Source organism: Rana temporaria, chromosome 3 (assembly GCF_905171775.1).
Source record: "Rana temporaria chromosome 3, aRanTem1.1, whole genome shotgun sequence".
Lineage (NCBI taxonomy): Eukaryota > Metazoa > Chordata > Amphibia > Anura > Ranidae > Rana > Rana temporaria.
The window spans coordinates 469,299,761-469,313,319 of record NC_053491.1 but is presented as its reverse complement, the minus strand read 5'-3'; the positions used below and the strand labels follow the sequence as shown (position 1 = coordinate 469,313,319).

Below are 13,559 nucleotides of genomic sequence, written 5' to 3'. Positions count from 1 at the left end.
TTACAGTGAAAGGGAACTCTTATGTAAAGGGGAACGCTGCAGATAATGATCTAAGGGGGGAACTCTGATGTGGAGGGGGGCTCTGGTGACCAGAGACCACCTTATATCAGAGTCCACTGCTTTCTCTTTCCCACTTACATCAGGGTCCGCAGACTGAGTTCCCCCTTGCATTGTAAGGGGGAATCCTGCAGACTCTGATGTAAAGGGGAACTCTGATGTGGGGGGCACTCTGGTGACCAGAGACCACCTTCCGTAGAGTAAATACACTAAGGTAAGGGGGGTCACTAATATAGGAGGGGGAACCTTTATATCAGTGCCCCCTTACATTTTTGCATTCACTCCCCCCTTACATCAGCAACCCCCCGCACTCGTAGAGGATCGGATCTTCTCTGTGATTTCCACAAACTGGGCATTAGCAGTTCTAACTCGTCACTCTCCACAATTTTTTACTGGAGTTGCTGGGCAGCCGGTGGGGCCCCCCAGGCAAGTGGGGCCCTCGGGCAACTGCCCAGCGTGCCCAATGGAAAAGATGGCCCTGGCGCCCGGCGCAAAGGTACGAGGATCTGCCCCAATATATTTTCTGAAAGCAGAGACCCTGGAGAATAACAATGTTGTAGTTCCAAGGCACAAAATATTTGCACATTGGTTTATCAAGTGCAAAGTTTCAATAAATATTTTATTAAAGATAATTGTAGGAAACAAAAACGCAATATATTATCTAATTTTGTAATATTTTGTAATTTTAATATTTTACCCAATTTTGTAATATTTTGAGAATTACTTAAAACCCCCAATCATTCTATATTTTCTGAAAGCAGAGAACCTGGAGAATAAAGTATTAGTAGCTCCAAGTCACAGCAGTTTATCAAGTGCAAATTTTCAGTAAAAATTACATTAAAGTAAATTTTAGGGCACAAAAACGCCAAATATTACCCAACTATGTAAAATAAAAAGATTGTTGCGCCGAGTAAATAGATACCCAACATGTCAAACTTAAAATGTGTGCATGCCTGCAGAGCGGCAATGAACTTCAGTGTCCTATATTTTCAATAGGCAAAAGCCCCTATTGGCCATCAGTTTGGAATTAGCTCAAGATCATACTTGTCAACTGTCCCGAATTTCCCAGGACATTCCCGGGATTTGGACCCTTTTCCCGATTTTATTGTGTCCCGGGAAATCTGTTTTTTCACGTTTTTCCGGTCTGCGGCCGGCGGAGCCATTTTTAAGAAGACCAGAAGAAGAACACGGTTGGCTACTATAGAAATTAAGCTGCGGCATCGACCGCCCACCCCCCACCCCCTATTTTGGTCCCCCTAAGAGAACAGGGAAACCGTAATGGCGGCAGAGACACCGCTATACCCGATGTAAGGGGGCTCCAATGGGGTGGGGGAAGCCTGATGTAAGAGGGGCTCCAATGGGGTGGGGGAAGCCTGATGTAAGGGGGGGCTCCAATAGGGGGACACCTGATTAAGGGGGCTCCAATGGGGGGACACCTGATGTAAGGGGGGCTCCAAGGGGGGGCACCTGATATAAGGAGGGACTCTGCTGGGAATGCCTGATGTCAGGAGGGATTCCACTGGGAACTCCTGATGTAAGGAGGGACTCTGCTGGGGTCACCTGATGTAAGGACAGACTCTGCTGGGGGCACCTGATGTAATGACAGATTCTGCTGGGGGCACCCGATGTAATGACAGATTCTGCTGGGGGCACCTGATGTAAGGACAGACTCTGCTGGGGGCACCTGATGTAATGAAAGATTCTGCTGGGGGCACCTGATGTAATGACAGATTCTGCTGGGGGCACCTGATGTAAGGACAGACTCTGCTGGGGTCACCTGATGTAAGGACAGACTCTGCTGGGGGCACCTGATGTAATGAAAGATTCTGCTGGGGGCACCTGATGTAAAGACAGACTCTGCTGGGGTCACCTGATGCAAGGACAGATTCTGCTGGGGGCACCTGATGTAAGGACGGACTCTGCTGGGGTCACCTGATGCAAGGACAGATTCTGCTGGGGGCACCTGATGTAAGGACGGACTCTGCTGGGGGCACCTGATGCAAGGACAGACTCTGCTGGGGGCACCTGATGTAAGGACAGACTCTGCTGGGGGCACCTGATGCAAGGACGGACTCTGCTGGGGGCACCTGATGTAAGGACAGACTCTGCTGGGGGCACCTGATGTAAGGACAGACTCTGCTGGGGGCACCTGATGTAAGGACAGACTCTGCTGGGGGCACCTGATGTAAGGACAGACTCTGCTGGGGGCATCTGATGTAAGGCCAGACTCTGCTGGGGGCACCCGATGTAATGACAGATTCTGCTGGGGTCACCTGATGTAATGACAGATTCTGCTGGGGGCACCTGATGTAATGACAGATTCTGCTGGGGGCACCTGATGTAAGGACAGACTCTGTTGGGGGCACCTGATGGCAAGCAACATGGCAAGTGACACGCTCAGGGGTCCCACTGATTCTGCATTATGGTGAGTTGAATGATTTCATTCTATATAACAATGTAATAATAGAAATAATGCGCTCCAATCATCCTGACACCATAACAACCATGGTGCCGGGATGATTAAAGCGCCAACACCAATTTCCGACAACAAATGTTGGCTGTGCACGCTTTCAAATTGTCCGCCAACAAATGTGTTCCGTCGGATTATCCGATCGTGTGTACACAAATCCATCAGACTAAAATCCAAAGTACAAACACGCATGCTCAGAACCAATGCTAAACATCAGACAACAATAGCAGAAGTTGCCCAAAGGGTGGCGGTAAAGAGCTGACAAAACACATTGGGCCAGATTCAGGTAGGGCCGCGCACTGATACGGCGGCGCAGCGTATCGTTTTTACGCTATGCCGCCGTAAATTACAGGAGCAACGCTGTATTCACAAAGCACTTGCTCCGTAATTTGCGGCGGCGTTGCGTAAAAGGGGCCGGCGTAAGCGCGCGTAATTCAAATGATCCCGTAGGGCGTGGATCATTTAAATTCGGCGCGTTCCCACGCCGAATGTACCGCGCATGCGCCGTCCCTAAATGTTCCTGACGTGCATTGCGGTAAATGACGTCGCAAGGACGTCATTGGCTTCGACGTGAACATAAATGGCATCCAGCGCCATTCACGGACGACTTACGCAAACGACGTAAAATTTGAAAATCGCGACGCGGGAACGACGTCCATACTTACCATTGGCTGCGCCTCCTAATAGCAGGAGCAGCCTTACGACGAAACCGACGTACGCAAACGACGTAAAAAACTACCGTCGGGCGCGCGTACGTTTGTGAATCGGCGTAAGTATGCAATTTGCATACTCTACGCTGACCACTACGGGAACGCCACCTAGCGGACAGCGTCAGAATGCACCCTAAGATACGACGGCGTAAGAGCCTTATGCCAGTCGTATCTTAGGCTAAAGTCGGCGTATCTAGCTTTCTGAATACAGAAAGTAGATACGCCGGCGCTACTTAGCAATTACGCGGCGTATCTATGGATACGCAGGCGTAATTGCTTCCTGAATCTACCCCATTGTTTGGTGTATGTAGGCTGGAAATCTGTATGCAGACGGATCTGTCCGATGGAAGTCCGATGGAGTGTACGAGGCTTTAGAGTGCATCTACTCTGGTAAGAGGTTCTATTGCGCACTGAGGTGGTGGAGCGCTTGGAGATTTGATGGTGTTGCAAGATTCGCCTCTTTTGGGACGATCTTTATCACAGTTTTGTATTTTTGCTGACTTTTGGTTGTTTTTTTTGTTGTTTTTTGGGAATAAATTTAGCTTTTTTGTTTACTATTAGCTGGATTCAGAAAGATTTACGCCGATGTAACTCTGAATCTACGCTGTCCTAAATTTAAGCGTATTCTGGAAACCAGTGGGTAGGTTCAGGTAGGGGCGCGCAATTTTAAGACGGCGTAGCCTAGCGTGTTTACACTACGCCGCCTTAAGTAAGAGAGGTAAGTACATGATTCTCAAGGCACTTACCTCCTTACTTAGGGTGGCGTAGTGTAAACGCGGCGGGCGTAAGGGCGCCTAATTCAAATGGGTTGGAGGGGGGCGTGTTTAATGGTAATGAGGCTTGACCTTACGTTTTTCGGCTACTGTGCCGGGCGCCTACATTTCCCAGTGCGCATTGCGGCTAAGTACGCCGTACAGGCCTATTGATTTCGACGTGGACGTAAATCCCGATTCGCGGACGACTTACGCAAACGACGTAAAAATTTTGAATTTCACGGCGGGAACGGCGGCCATACTTGACATTACTATTCCACTAGAGCCTAGCTCTAACTTTACGCGGCCTATCTCTTACGTAAACGGCGTAAAAGTACTGTGTCGGCCTGGCGTACGTTCGTGAAACGGCGTATCCCCTCATTTACATATTCTACGCCGACCGCAATGGAAGCGCCACCTAGCGGCCTTTCAAAATATTGCAATCTAAGATAGGACGGCGCAAGCCGTCGTATCTTAGATATGTTTAAGCGTATCTCTGTTTGAGCATACGCTTCAACATAGGTCGGCGTAGATTCTGAGTTAGGTCGGCTTATCTACTGATAAGCCGGCCTAACTCTTTGTGAATCTACCTATGTATACGCTTAAATTAGGCTAAGACTCCTACGCCGTCGTATCTTAAAGTGTAATTTTTAGGCTGGCCGCTAGGTGGCGCTTCCGTTGAGTTTGGTGTAGAATATGTAAATGACTACATACGCCGATTCACGAACGTACGTGCGCCCGTCGCAGTAAAGATACACCGTTTCCGCTGCGTAAAGATAAAGCTGCCCCCTAGGTGGCGTAGCCAATGTTAAGTATGGCCGTCGTTTCCACGTCGAATTTTTAAAATTTTACGTCGTTTGTGTGAGTCATCGGTGAATGGGGCTGGACGTCAATTACGTTCACGTCGAAACCAATATGTCCTTGCGGCGTACTTTGGAGCAATGCACACTGGGATAAGTCCACGGACAGCGCATGCCGTCAAAAAACGTCAATCACGTCAGGTCACGAATCATTTACATAAAACACGCCCCCCTGTTCCTCATTTGAATTAGGCGCGCTTAGGCCGGCCCATTTACGCTACGCCCCCGTAACTTAGAAGGCAAGTGCTTTGTGAATACAGCACTTGCCTCTCTAACTTACAGCGGCGTAGCGTAAATACGATACGCTACGCCGGCTGAAACATACGCCGCCCTACGTGAATCCAGCTATATGTATTTTAACTGCATGCATTTTGCCATTTTAGCGCGGCATTTATTTATTATTTGTACACAATTTATATTGATTGTTATGGCAGCTGCTTGTATCCTTTCAGCGCGATTTCACTTTATTTTATATATGAATCGTTAACCCTTACAGCCTGGTTACCCCTCGCTCCCAGGTCACCGAGGACACAGGAAACAGAACAACATTGCAATGCTTGGCACCTTTCTGGCTCAGCTAGCAGGAGGAAATGAGCACAGCCGCGGGAAACAAGGGCTTGCGCAGGAAAACATGTTAACCCCTTGCAGGCACCCGTCTATTCGCTGTTTCCGGACGCCACTTTTTTAGGCCGTATTCACATTTCTGCATTGCGGTAAATATTGTGTTACTGCACGCAATCATCGCAACGTCAAACACAACGCGTGTTGTGGTGGAATTTCTCTTGAATGGCATCTCAATACACTAAGGGGCAGATCCACAATGAAGTTACGACGGCGTATCTATTTTTTCGGCGTAAAGTTACCCCTGCTATATGAGGCGTACTCAATGTTAGGTATGGACGTCGTTCCCGCGTCAAATTTTTGAAAATTTTACGTTGTTTGCGTAAGTCGTTCGCGAATAGGGCTTTGCGTAGAATGACGTTCACGTCGTAAGCAAACACACACAGATCCACGTCCTGTCAGAGGTGAGGAGACCAATGTGTGTTCCCAGTACAGAGGAACACACATCGGTCTCCTCCCCTTGTGAGTCCCCTCCCCCCTACAGTTAGAACACACCTTAGGGAACATATTAACCCCTTCAGCGTCCCCTAGTGGTTAACCCCTTCCCTGCCAGTCACATTTACACAGTAATCAGTGCATTATTATAGCACTAATCGCTGTATAAATGTGAATGGTCCCAAAAACGTGTCAAAAGTGTCCGATGTGTTCGCCGCAATGTCACGGTCACAATAAAAAAATCGCAGATTGCCGCCAACACTAGTAAAAAAAATTAATAAAATAAAAATGCCATAAATCTATCACCTATTTTGTAGACGCTATAACTTTTGCGCAAACCAATCAATATATACGATTATTGCGATTTTTTTTTACCAAAAATATGTAGAAGAATACGTATTGGCCTAAACTGAGGGAAACATTTTTTTTTTTTTTAATTGTGATATTTATTAAATAAAAAAGTAAAAAATATTGTGTTTTTTTAAAAAATAAATCGCTCTTCTTTTGTTTATAGCGCAAAAAATAAAAACCACAAAGATGATCAAATACCACCAAACGAAAGCTCTATTTGTGGGGGGGGGGGGGAACATAAAGATTTAGTTTGGGTACAGTGTTGCATAACCGCGCAATTGTCATTCAAAGTGCAACAGCGCTGAAAACTAAAAATTGGTCTGGGCAGGAAGGGGGTGAAAATGCTGTGTATGGAAGGGGTTAAAGAGCCTCTGCGGCGGCTCTTTACAGAGATCAGGGTCCCGCTGTGTCCTAGCAACACAAAGCGCTCCTGGTCGCTGCGCGCCCCCGCTGGAGCGGCCGTTCTGGGACAACGTCATATGACGTTGTTTTAGAAAGAGACCTGCACCGCCCCTCTGTCATTTAACGGTGGGCGGGCAGCAAGTGGTTAAAGAAGAAGTATACAAAAAAAATAAATTTGCTAAACCCATAAGGGGCAGATCCTCGTAGAATTGCATGGGCGCAGCGTATGTGAGATACGCTACTCCGCTGTAACTTACTTTTTTAATCTTCGAATCCACAAAGAATTTGCGCCATAAGTTACGGCGGCGTAGTGTATCTCTCGCGGCGTAACAGGGCGTGTAATTCAAATCGGCGAGTAGGAGGCCTGTTTCATTTAAATGAAGCGCGTCCCCGCGCCGAACGAACTGCGCATGCGCCGTGCCTAAATTTCCCGCCGTGCATTGCGCTAAATGACGTCGCAAGGACGTCATTGGTTTTGACGTGAACGTAAATGGCGTCCAGCCCCATTCACGGACGACTTACGCAAACGAAATAAAACATTTCAAATTCGACGCGGGAACGACGGCCATACTTAACATTGCGTACGCCACCAGATAGCAGCTTTAACTATACGCCAAAAAAGCCGAACGGAAACGACGTAAAAGAATGCGACGGCCGCCGGATCGTCGGAAATAGCTAATTTGCATACTCGATGCGGATTACGACGGGAACGCCACCCAGCGGACGCCGAAGAATTGCATCTTAGATCCGAAGGCGTACGAAGCGGTACGCCTGTCGGATCTAACCCAGATGCTGTCGTATCTTGTTTTGAGGATTCAAAACAAAGATACGACGCAGGAAATTTGGAAGTACGCCGGCGTATCACTAGATACGCCGGCGTACTTTCTTTGTGGATCTGCCCCTATATATACAACTTTATAAATCAGACCAAAATGAGGGACAAATGAGGCGGAAAGAGGGACATTGCTCCAGATCAGGGACATTCCCTTGAAATCAGGGACAGTTGGGAGCTATTAGCCAGATTCAGATACATGTGTGTATCTTTGCGGCGGCGTAGCGTACGTATTTACGCTACGCCGCCGTAAATCAGAGAGGCAAGTGCTGTATTCACAAAGCACTTGCCTCCTAACTTACGGCGGCGTATCGTAAATGGGGCCGGCGTAACGCGCGCCTAATTCAAATGAGGATGAGGGGGCGTGTTTTATGTAAATGGGTGGTGACCCGATGTGACTGACATTTTTTACGAACGGCGCATGAGCCGTCCGTGTACATACCCCAGTGTGCATTGCTCCAAAGTACGCCGCAAGGACGTATTGGTTTCGACGTGAACGTAAATGACGTCCAGCCCTATTCACGGACGACTTACGCAAACGACGTAAAATTTTCAAATTTCGGACGCGGGAACGACGGCCATACTTAAAGTGGAGGTTCCCCCTAAAAAAAATTTCTAACAATACATTGAGAAGACTGCTTACACTGCGGTTAGGCTGTTTTTTTTTTTTCCGTACATACCTCGTTATCGCCGTTTCATCCCTCGGCTTCCAGGTATGATTCTTGCTGGACCTAGTTAATTGACGTTCCTCCGACCGGCGCATACTGCGCGTCACGACTTTTCCGCCAGAAGCCGAACGTCATTGCGCAGGCGCCGTATAGAGTCGGCTCTATACAGCGCCTGCGCAGCGGCGTTCGGCTTCTGGCGGAAAGTCGTGACGCGCAGTATGCGCCGGTCGGAGGAACGTCAATCAACTAGGACCGCCCAGCCCCACAAGAATCATACCCGGAAGCCGAGGGATGAAACGGCGATATCGAGGTATGTACGAAAAAAAAATAAAAAAACAGCATACCCGCAGTGTAATCAGTCTTCTCAATGTATTGTTAGAAAATTTTTTTAGGGGGAACCTCCACTTTAACATTGACTACGCCTCCTAGGGTGCAGCTTTATCTTTACGCGGCGTATCTCTTACGGAAACGGCGTATCTTTACTGCGACGGGCGCACGTACGTTCGTGAATCGGCGTATCTAGTCGTTTACATATTCTACGCCGAACTCAACGGAAGCGCCACCTAGCGGCCAGCCTAAAAATTACACTTTAACCACTTCCCGCCCGGCCTATGGCCGATTTACGTCCGGGAAGTGGTTATGAAATCCTGACAGGACGTTCTAGAACGTCCTGCAGGATTTCATGCCGCGCGCGCCCGTGGGGGCGCGCATCGCGGCGATCGGTGATGCGGGGTGTCAGTCTGACACCCTGCATCTCCGATCTCGGTAAAGAGCCTCCGGCGGAGACTCTTTACCACGTGATCAGCCGTGTCCAACCACGGCTGATCACGATGTAAACAGGAAGAGCCGCCGATGGCTCTTCCTCACTCGCGTCTGACAGACGCGAGGAGAGGATAGCCGATCGGCGGCTCTCCTGACAGGGGGGGTTAGCGCTGATTGTTTATCAGCGCAGCCCCCCCTCGGATCGCCACACTGGACCACCAGGGATGCCCACCCTGGAGCACCAGGGTGGGCAAAAAAAAAAAAATGACAAAAAAAAAAAAAAATGACAGAAAAAAAAAAAAAAAAGCATAAAGAAAAAAAAAAGATGCCAGTCAGTGCCCACAAATGGGCACTGACTGGCAACCTGGCAAAAATCAGTGCTGCCACCCCAGTGTCCATCAGCGCCACCCCAGTGTCCATCAGTGCCACCCCACAGTGCCCATCCATGCCCAGTGCCCACCTATCAGTGCCCATCTTTGCCACCCATAAGTATCCATCAGTTCTGCCCATGAGTGCCGCCTATGAGTGCCCAGTGCCGCCCATGAGTGCCCATCAGTGCCGCCTATGTGTGCCCATCAGTGCCGCCTATGTGTGCCCATCAGTGCCGCCTATGTGTGCCCATCAGTGCCGCCTATGTGTGCCCATCAGTGCCGCCTATGTGTGCCCATCAGTGCCGCATACCAGCGCCGCCAATCAGTGCCACCTCATCTGTGCCCGTCAGTACTACCTCATCGATGTCCATCAGTGCCATCTCATCGGTGCCCATTAGTGCCGCCATATCAGTGCCCGTAATTGAAAGAGAAAACTTATTTACAAAAAAATTAACAGAAAAAAATAAAAACGTAATTTTTTTTCCAAATTTTCAGCCTTTTTTTAGTTGTTGCGCAAAAAAAAAATCGCAGAGGTGATCGAATACCACCAAAAGAAAGCTCTATTTGTGGGGAAAAAAGGACGCCAATTTTGTTTGGGTACAGTGTAGCATGACCGCGCAATTGCCATTCAAAGTGCGACAGTGCTGAAAGCTGAAAATTGGCTTGGGCGGGAAGCTGCGTAAGTACCTGGTATGGAAGTGGTTAAGATACGACCGGCGTAGGAGACTTACGCCGCTCGTATCTTAGCCTAGTTTAAGCGTATCTGGTTTCCAGAATACGCTTAAATTAACGCCGGCGTAGATTCAGAGTTACGACTGATACGCCGGCGTAACTCTCTATGAATCTGGCTATATATATATATACAACTTTATAGATCGGACCAAAATGAGGGATAAATAAGGCGGAAAGAGGGACATTGCTCCAGATCAGGGACATTCCCTTGAAATCAGGGACAGTTGGGAGCTGTGACAATGTGCTCCCAGGGAAAATCCGTCTTCTCACTTCTATGGGCCAGAGTCACAGAAAAAGTAAGCCGGAGTATCTACTGATACTCCGGCGAACTTTCAAATTTGCCGCGTCGTATCTTTATTTGTAATTCACAAACAAAGATACAAAGGCTTTTGGCTAAGATCCGACAGGCGTACGCCTTCGGATCTTAGGTGTAATTTTCCGGCTGCCGCTGGGTGGAGTTCGCGTAGTTTTCCAGCGTCGGGTATGCAAATTAGCTGTTTACGGCGATCCACGAAGGTATGCGCGTTCGTCGCAATCTCGGACGTCGGTTTTTCGCGTCGTAAAGTTAAGAGTGCTGTTTAGATGGTGTAAAATTACACCATCCATGTTAAAGTATGGCCGTCGTTCCCGCGTCGAATTAAATTTTATTTTATTTTTTTGCGTAAGACGTCCGGGAATACGAAAGTACGTTACGCACATCGCCGTTCAAAAAACACGTCGGGGCGCCGTAATTTCGCGCAAAGCACGGCGGGAAATTTTCATACGGAGCATGCGCAGAACGTTCGGCGCGGGAGCGCGCCTAATTTAAATTAGGCGGGCTTGCGCCGGACAGATTTATGTTACGCCGCCGCAAGTTTACAGGCAAGTGCTTTGTGAATCAGGCACTTACGCCGAAAACTTGCGGCGGCGTAACGTAAAGGGGATACGTTACGCCGCCGTAATTATTCCTGAATCTGGCCCTATGTGTACAATAATCAATTGATGTTCTGTAAATATTACCCTGAGGTCACTTTGACGTAAACTGAAATTCCAGCTCCAGGCAGATGCTGGGGGGTGAAGGGTTCAAATTCTGCTCCCTCCTCAATGCTGAGCTCATTCTGCTGACCTGCCTGCCCTGCAGTAGCTGAGCTTGTTGTGACCTGGATGGCCGACAGGTCCATGACTTGGGGTGCCTGGCTCAGTAGTATCCATGGGTCAGTCAGGTGAGTAGTATTTACAAGAAGCGCTCAGCGCTGACTATCTGTCTATTAAGCCTCGTACACACGATAGGATTTTCCGACAGGAATTGTGTGATGACCGTTTGTACGCTCCATCGGACAATTGTTGTCGGATTTTCCACGGACAAATGTTGGATTTTCCGAGCCTGTGTACAGATCCCCTGAAGAAGTCACGTGGTGTGACGACACGCGTAGGGAACAGGAGCACCAGATCCGACACGCATTGACGGCGGAGAGACGAGCTCGCCGCTCTTAGGTTTTGGTCCTTGTCCTTTGATTTGTATGCAATACAAGTTCATGGACAACGCCCTTCGGACAAAAGTCTGCCGCTTTGTCCGCAGAAAGTCCGATCGTGTGTACGAGGCTTTATTCTAACAGCAGGTTCGCTGTAAGATGATAGATAGTCAGCAGCTGATCTAGAGGATAAAAATAGATAAATTAATCTGAGAATGCAGCAGCCAATCAGAGACAGCGGTGAGTACCTGTACGCTTCGGCTGGGTGTAGATTGTCAGCTCCTGTGTCTCAGCTCTCCGGGGCTGTGTGTGGAATGACAGATCTGGAAGTCAGTCTGCGTTTTCCTCTCCTCTGACTCCTCCCCTTACCAATAATTCTCGTATTTCAAAATCTGATTGTGTAATGTCGCTGTGCCGCAGGAAGAAGTGTCTGTGGGCTGTGATGATAAACCGTCTGATTGGCAGCAGATGACATTTCATTACAACACCCAACATGCACACCTCCCAACTTTTTGAGATGGGAATGAGGGACACCTGTCAGCAAGAGTATGCAGGCATAAGACACACCCCTTGCCACACCCCCTTAAAGGAGAATTGTACAAAAAACAATATTGGTTAAACCCACAAGTGCTTTTTTTTACCACTCGTGGGGTAGATTCAGGTACATTTGCCCATTTCTTACGGAGGCGCAGCGCACCGTTTTGCCGCTGCGCCTCCGTAAATTTCCTGCGCTAAGCTTGATTCACGGAGCAGTAGCTCCGTAAATTGCGTGGGCGCTCCTGAAAAATGCCTGGCGTAAGAGCGCGCAATTTAAATGATCCCGTAGGGGGCGTGGATCATTTAAATTAGGCGCGTTCCCGCGCCGAACGTAGTGCGCATGCTCCGTCGGGAAACTTTCCCGACGTGCATTGCGGTAAATGACATCGCAAGGACGTCATTTGCTTCAAAGTGAACGTGAATGGCGTCCAGCGCCATTCACTTACGCAAACGACGTAATTTTTCCAAAACGCGACGCGGGAACGACGGGTATACGTAGCATTGGCTGCCCCTGCTAATAGCAGGGGCAGCCTTACGCAAAAACAGACGTACGCAAACGACGTAAACTGCGTAAGCAGGGCGCGCGTACGGTTGTGAATCGGCGTTAGTATGCAATTTGCATACTCTACGCTGACCACTACGGGAACGCCACCTAGCGGCCTGCGTAAGAATGCACCCTAAGATATGACGGCATAAGAGCCTTAGGCCAGGCATATCTTAGGCTGCAGTCGGCGTATCGAGGTTCCTGAATCAGGAGCATTCGATACGCCGGCGCAAGTAAGCAATTGCGCTGCGTAACTATGGTTACGCAGACGCAATTGCTTTTTGAATCTACCCCACTATTCCTTTTATATTGACTTTTAGAATTTACAAATACAGCAAAAAGGTTTAGTGCTAGAAAACTGTTTTTGATAGATAAAAAGTGCATTTTATATGAAACTATATAGATCAGACCAAAATTAGGGACAGAGGGACATTGCTCCAAATCAGGGACAGTCCCTCGAAGTCAGGGACAGCTGGGAGCTATGAACATGTCCCCGAGAAATACAGGTGCCACTACACCCCGGAATTCTCCTTTAGCAATGTCCACTTTAAGCTTGAAGGCCTCATTCACACAGAAATTGGGCTAGAGTCAGGTAGCTGCGCGCGATCTTACGGCGGCGCAGCGTATCGTATTTACGCTGCGCCGCCGTAAGTTTGAGAGGCAAGTTCTGTATTCACAAAGCACTTGCCTCCTAACTTACGGCGGCGTAGCGTAAATGGGGCCGGCGTAAGCGCGCCTAATTCAAATGATGATGAGGGGGGCGTGTTTTATTTAAATTAATGGTGACCCCGCGTATTTTACGTTTTTTATTCGTGAAAGAATCCCAGTGCGCATGCTCGAAATTCCGCCGTAAATCGTCATTGCTTTCGACGTGAACGTAAATTACGTCCAGCCCTATTCGCGAACGACTTACGCAAACGACGTAAAAAAATTCAAATTTCGAAGCGGGAACGACGTCCATACTTAACATTGGCTGCGCCTCCTAATAGCAGGAGCAACCTTAC

The 13,559-nt window shown here is 48.5% G+C and overlaps 1 protein-coding gene across 1 annotated transcript in view; it reads right to left on the bottom strand.

Annotated features, from left to right (window-relative positions):
• Positions 1–12,026, bottom strand: part of LOC120933623 (phospholipid scramblase 3-like) — a 70,419-nt gene extending 58,393 nt beyond the window's left edge. The window contains exon 1 of the mRNA XM_040346929.1: positions 11,723–12,026. The gene's annotated coding sequence lies outside the window, so the exon portion shown is untranslated. The remainder of the gene's footprint in view (positions 1–11,722) is intronic.
• Positions 12,027–13,559: the final 1,533 nt, after the last annotated feature.